The sequence below is a fragment of the Gracilinanus agilis genome, chromosome 3 (assembly GCF_016433145.1).
Source record: "Gracilinanus agilis isolate LMUSP501 chromosome 3, AgileGrace, whole genome shotgun sequence".
Taxonomy (NCBI): domain Eukaryota; kingdom Metazoa; phylum Chordata; class Mammalia; order Didelphimorphia; family Didelphidae; genus Gracilinanus; species Gracilinanus agilis.
Genome location: NC_058132.1, coordinates 450,908,435 through 450,915,641, shown reverse-complemented (window position 1 = coordinate 450,915,641; position 7,207 = coordinate 450,908,435). Strand labels below are relative to the sequence as shown.

Sequence of the window (7,207 nt, the reverse complement as noted above, 5' to 3'; positions counted from 1 at the left end):
CTCTTTTCCCATCTCTAGGGTTTCCCTTGCTTTCTTCATCTTCCTTTTCCTTAAATTAAGACTGATTCATAATCCTCATAATTAATTAGAATTCTTTCTTTTTTCTTCAAAGTTTTTCTAATTCTTGAATATTTCTTGTAGCTGTCTAAGTTTTTATTTTTGTTAATCAGACAAAAGCACTCATGATGATTTATATTTTTTAATAAGTGAAAGATCTTTTAAAACATCTTTAAGAGAGGGCATAGTATATTGAGAAGCAGACCTAGAAACAAGCAGTCCTTGATTCAAATCTGGCTTCAGACACTTCCAAGTTGCATTACCCTGGCAAGTAACTTAACACTCATTGCCTAGCCCTTATAGATCCTCTGCCTTGTAACCAATATACAGTATTGATTCCAAGAAAAAAGTAAAGTTTTTTTTTCTTACTGTGACAAATATTTTCATTTCACTTTTATTTGCATGATAACGTCACATTTACACCCATGCCATGAGTTTTTCTTTCTTCAGTTTCTTTTGGGATATCTTTTTCTTTTGAGCAATCTGCTCCTTTTCAGTAAGTATCATCTCAATATGGCAAGAGAAACTCAAGCGTGGAATGACTAGCCCAGGAACCCTGCAGGTAGGTGTGTCTTCCCGTTTGTGGAGCTTTGTTAATCTGGCTATGCTCAATGACAAGATAATCAATATGCAAACCCTGAGTTCTGCATTATTGTCTACATTTTTAAGTATATGCAGCAAGAACTCAGCACTCTTTTGGGGCTAATAATCCTGTGTCCAAACCCACTCCCACTGCTGAGCCTGGGCACACCTATCACTTCCACCATTATATCAACGGAAAGGAATAAAGGACAGGATTTTGATATTGCCTATATTGACTGTGAGTTGACCTTGTTTATCATGTTAACTTAGAAAAAACGCAGAACTATTAAATAGTCATAAAATCATTCTTTAATCAAGGGAAAGGGGGATTAGGGCTACCTGGCCTCTTTTGCAGAGCTGCGCCTTGTGCAGAGTCCTAGAATTGAACATTGCTTTGCTCTGCTCCCTGACCCCCCCTGGGAGTGACACAGCGCTAGATGACGACTCCAAGGAACAAAGGAAATTGGGGAACTTATATACCATTTGGGAAGATCCAGGGGCTGGGAGAGATGATTGACATTATACTGACATACAATCAAGCTTGGGAAAGGAATCATAGCTAGAGGCTAGGGTGTAGGGGAAGGGACTGCTTACACAATGGATACTAAAGGATGGTCCCTGCCCAGGTGTGTCCTCCTGGGTAAGGGTCCCCGATACTAGGGGGAAGACTACCCAAGACAAAAGGGTATTTAGCATTTACCCTGGGGTCCATTATTCAGTCTGCAACTGCTAGTCTGAGATTCCCTTCAGGATGGATTCTCACAGGAACAGGGAACAAGCACAAGCTTTGGGGTCTCCAACCTACAAGCTATTTCTAAAACTTGGGGTTCATCAGATCTCACTAAGCCACAAGTTTGGGGACTCTAGATTCCATGTCGACAATCAGTATCTGGAAACCTGAGGGGCTGGCTCTTGGCTTTGTCTCCCGGGCAGTGGGCCTTGATGGGCACAGCTGGCACGCAGCAGGCCCTGGCCACGAATGCGAGCCTGCAGGCTTGGCAGCAGGAGACAAGGGTTTTCCCTCCCCTGGGGCTCTCGCTGGGCCTCAGGGACAGACTCTGAGGCCTCTTGCTCCCTCCCAGCTGCCCCGAGACGCCAGGGCCTGACCCGCTTTTCTCCCTCTGCCCTGGCTGCAGGCATGGTCTGTTATTTCTTCCACGGAAGACCCGAGAAAGCCTCTGAGGATAAGCACGGGACCCTAATGGACCCACAGGTAGGGCCTGCGTCCCTCTGCTCGGGCAGTCAGGCAAGGCAGGTACCAGCCCCAGTGACATAGGTCGGTTGTGTCAGTCCTGAAGAGAGAAACATCTTCCTTGGTACCTGCCACATCTAAAATCATTTGGTTCTCTTTATTAATAGATTAGATTAGCCAGCATTAGAAAGTCAAGAAGATTGAGACAATTTACCGGTGATCCTTTTAGCTGTAGGCCAAAGCTAAAAGGATCCTGCATATCTCTTTTGAGACTTTAGATAGGGAACTCCAGTTTTACCTCTTCTCTAATTTCACCCTTGTTAGCCCATCCTCAAAAAACATTGTTGATTACAAATTAGCAGTTAGATAATTGGAAAAGAGGGAAGTAGAGGCTAAAGTGAGCAAGGGATTATTTGAGGGGGAAACCTTTCTTCAGACTTACATAAAGCCAAAATCCTAAATTGCCTGTTACTGGTTTCCTCTGCTAGGTATTATTGGGGAAGGTTAGGTAATGCAAAATTCCCTAACCAAATGTCAATCTATATTCCTTCAGTGTTCCTTAATCTGATTCATACCTCTACATTTACCTCTACCATCATCATTGTTAGGGTCCGTTTTCCGTGAGCCCACCCTACAAACAGAGACCGGCACTGCAATTCACAAGGTTTGTTTATTAAGCTGGTGCACCGGGGAAGGCTGTAAAGTAGCGTTCCACCCGGGAGCCCCCAGCAGGGTTCTTTTAAAGTAACTGGAATGGGGGAAGGGATAGGAGTTGGAATCTTTTCTTATCTCAATATTGTCCCAGGTCGTTCTTATCTTGACATCCTCTCAGGAAAGTTCTTATACAGACTATCAGTATGTCGTAATCCATTGCGAAACCACCGGAGGTCCTGACCAGCCCTTTGGTCTAGATAAAGTTAATACTGGAAACCTTCCTTCTTCACCATTAGCTCTCTGGCCAATCAGGGAAAGGAAGTATCCTTGGGCTTGGTTCACTAGTACTAACCATCTAACCATTATAACATCATCCCAGGGATTCCCTTTTCCTTATTTAACAGGAACACACTGTTTCTTCAATGAGGCATCTTTTAAATTCTTGATAGCTTTTTGGATATGTATGTCCTTGGCAGCTTTGGCTATTTCATGAGTATTTTCTTGAAGTGGACCTGGAGATTTGAGCTCCTTGACTTGCGTGATTTTGTGGGGTTCCTCATCATTTTGAATGATTATCTACAGTGGCGCAAGGGAAGAGGAATAGCAAAGGTTTTCCCATAAGGGTTTTGTTTTTTTTTTTCAAAGAAAATATCTTCAAAATATCCAGAACAATTGGAGACAGACTATGCAATTCTCTGTTGTCAAGACACTCCTCTTAAAAAAAAAAAAAGCTGGATGGCTCAGTGGTTTGAGAGCCAGGCCTAGAGATGGGAGTTTGGTTCCTTTTTATTTTACAAAGTTAGATTAACTAATTATTTATGTATTTCATTACTCCCCTCTTGAAATATAGGTTCTCAGGGGGCAGGTGGGTAGCTCCTAGAGATGGGAGGTCCTAGGTTCAAATCTGGCCTCAGACACTTCCTAGCTGTGTGACCCTGGGCAAGTCACTTAACCCACATTGCCTAGCCCTGTAACAAATGAAAAAAATTAATATAGAAGGATATATAAAAATATTAGGATTTTAAAAAATGAATAAAAAAATCTTTTTTTAAAAAAAGGAGGGGAGTTGGTTCAAGGAATGAAGTTTTAAATTAATCCAAACATTTTGAAATCCTATTATGTTCCCACTATGATGTATAAACTCTAAGAAGGTAAATGGGGGAGGGGGAAGAACCATTATATAAAACAAAAATTTTAGAGTAGTACTTTGTATAATGTCAAAAAATGAATAAATGAATGAATGAAAAAATTTATTAAGCCTTTATTATCTTTCAAACACTATGATAAGTACTGGGGATACAAATCAGAAGCTAAGGAAGTTCCTGCTCTCAAGGAGCTTTCATTGTAATTTGGAGGAGATGACACATATAGGAATTTTTAGTTACAGGACAGAAAGAAGGGCCTAGTGATGCTAAGGCAAGATCCATGGTTACTTAGGATACCCTGGCAGCTCAGATGATCATTCCTGGGCATCTGAAGGACATAGGAACAGGTAAGAGGGTCGCAAGACAGGTGGTGTGAGGGACCATATTCATGATGCAAGGAAAGAGTGGTGGCTGGATAAGTTCAGGGCACTCACTACCTTTGGGGTTAAGGGTGGGGATAGGCCCATGGTTTGGAGTAGATTAGGAACTCTGGTTTCCCTCCCATAGGGGTTGAGATGAGGGGTCACTTTCTAGCCAGGAGGGGGAAAAGGGAAGGGATCACTGGAAGCAATGTGATTGAGGAAGGGCTTCCTGTGGCACTTGCATTTTGCTGGATCCAAAGGATTGAAATTAGAAGCAAAGTGGATGTGCAATAATTTGGGAATAGTTAAACATTCATGGATTCAATGAAATTTTACTGCACTATAAAAAAATGACAAATATTGATAAGTATGCTAAGAACTTATATGAACTGATACAAATTGAAATAGAAAAAGGAAAACAGAATACATCACTACTACAACCTTTAAAATAGAAAGAATAATAACAAAGTAATTGTAACTGAAAACTGTTCATTAAAACAAGCAGACTTGGCACCAAAGAGAAGGCAACTTCCCTAAATCTGTGAAGATGTTGAGGATGCTGGGTGAAGAACACTACATATGATGTTAAATTTTTATTTTCTTTAAGATGTCTTGGTTGATTTTTATTGAATTTCCTGCACTTCCTATCCCTCCAATCTCTTCAGGCTCTTTGGGAGGGAAGAAGAAAAAATACATTGAGAAATGAAGGTACCATAAAAACTAAATATATGCGTTTTAAAAAGCTTGGAGGGAAGGGGGTAAATGGAGTTGAAGGGAGAAGAGAGTTTGTTGTTGAGTACTTACTTAATCAAGTTATTTGTATCTGGCTACAGAGGATTAGCAGTATTTAACCTTTTTTTTTTTTTAACAGAGAAATATCAATAAAATTTAAGTGAAAGATGTATTATCTCAAAGAAATGTAGCTTTAGAGCCAACTTCCATTACTTAAATTCTGGGAAGAACTAACTTCAATCTTTCAAGGAGCTTTTGATTTCAGGGTGTAATGTTGTGGGAGGCTGAAGAAATTTTTCCATGTACATTTTTCCCCATTGTTCCACCACAGTGCTTCACACTATGCTTTATCCAAGAAATGCTTTAAAAAGATGTTACTTTTAAAACTTCTAATAAAGGTAGCTTGTTTCATTCATGGTTTTATTATTTAGTCATTTTTCAATCATGTCCAATTCTTCTTTTTTGGTTTTTCTCAGCAAAGATACTGGAGTGATGTGCAATTTATTTCTCTAGCTCCTTTTTCAGATGAGGAAACCAAGGCAAACAGTTAGGCATCTTGCCTAGGGTCACACAGCTTATGTGTACCTTTTCTCTTTCTATTTTTATTGTCAATACTTATCCAGAGGGTAGTACATGGTTGTTGGGAACATTTTAAATACCTAAAATAAGGAAAAGAATGAAAAACTATAATAAAGGATATCACCAAAGAAATGTATCATTGGGAAAAATGATGGGCCAGGTAAGTGATGAGAGAGGGACGACAAAAGGGCAGCCCATTCATATGTCTTACTTGTTTCCTCACAATATCCAGAGAAAGCAGGTTCCCAGCACCTTGACACATTTATGAGAATATAGACAAGAGTTACTTAGAATGGGCAAGCATAGACGGATTAGATCTGCTTGCTTTGAGGCACCATTTACATCAATAAGATCTTAAATCCATTTGAGTATTTGAGTATATTTGTATGATCTTTCACAGTTTATAAGCCCTTTCCATATATTATCTCCTTTATTCTATTGATGATATTTTCAGTCATTTCACATGATTTTAACAGAGTACCACTTAAGGTATAAGTACATTTGCCATATTTGTCAATGAGTTTGGAAAGGTCAATAAGTTCTCCACTGTCAAGATTCTTCCTTTGATTCATTCCTTTCTAGGCTATATTCATGACTCTCCTGGTTTTTCTCCACAATACCTCAGAAACTTCTTCATCCTGAAAGTTCAACCATTCCATTCCTAGACTCTATATAGGAAGTAGCCTGTATTTAATTGGCCTCTCCCTCCTCCCAGAACCTCTATTTTAATGTGATGAACAATTTTAGCCTTTAAATCACAGTCAGTGTTTTCAAAAAAAATTTTTAAATATCTTATTATTTTACTTTATCATTTTTTCTTACAGTATCCTTCCTCTTTTCTGTTGCAATCATCCCATATATCATGCAGCATTTTTTGAAGACAGAAGAAGAAAAACAAGAAGAAAAGAATTAGCTTAACTGATAAAAACATTGAAAAAAGCTTGAAAACATGTGATATGAGTAATATTTATGGACTTCCCATATCTGAAAAGATGTGTTATAGGTATGTCTTCTCATCTTTTCTTTTGATCCCTGCTTGTTCTTTATAATGTTGCAGCATTCACTTTCGGATTTTTTTTTTGTCCTTGTTTTTCTCATTGTTGCAGTCATCATATATAGACTGTTTAGCTGGTTCTGCCTACTTCACTCTAAATCAGTTCATATAGATCTTTCCCAGCTTCTCTGAATTAATCACATTGATCATTTCTTATAGCACAGTAATATTCTGTCTCATCGAGGTACCATAATTTGTTTAGTCAAATCTTTTAATAGACTTTAAAAAATGGTCAAGACTTTAGTAATGCTGGAAAATTCCAGACATTCATATTATAAATCCCATAGAGGACTAGAGAAAGGATAACCTACAAAACAGAAATTTTAGCAGGGTAAGAATAAAGAAATGCGAGGGGCAGCTGGGTAGCTCAGTGGATTGAGAGTCAGGCCTAGGTCTGGCCTCAGACACTTCCCAGCTGTGTGACCCTGGGCAAGTCACTTGACCCCCATTGCCCACCCTTACCACTCTTCCGCCTAAGAGCCAATACACAGAAGTTAAGGGTTTTAAAAAAAAAGAATAAAGAAATGTATGTTTAGTCAAAGAAACTTCTGATTAAATTTTCAGAAGAAACAAACAGATGTTTCTTTTCATTTCATTGAATGAAAATAAAAGCATCTTGGACAATATTATCAATCAATCAAATATTAATTAAACACAGTATTTATTGAATGTAGCATAATTAAAAAAAGACTCCAATCTTAAGAAAATAAAATTTGGTTTGACATCCTATATCAGTTGTGCATTTGCTATATGATCTGGAAGGAATCACTTGATTTTCTGGACCTCAGTTTCCTCATATGTAAAATAAGAGTGTTGGACTAATTGATCCATAAAATTCCATCTAGGTAAA

The 7,207-nt window shown here is 38.6% G+C and overlaps 1 pseudogene; it reads right to left on the bottom strand.

The window, feature by feature from the left end:
• Positions 1–451: 451 nt before the first annotated feature.
• Positions 452–3,045, bottom strand: LOC123241700 (annotated as a pseudogene).
• Between the last annotated feature and the right edge of the window lie 4,162 nt (positions 3,046–7,207).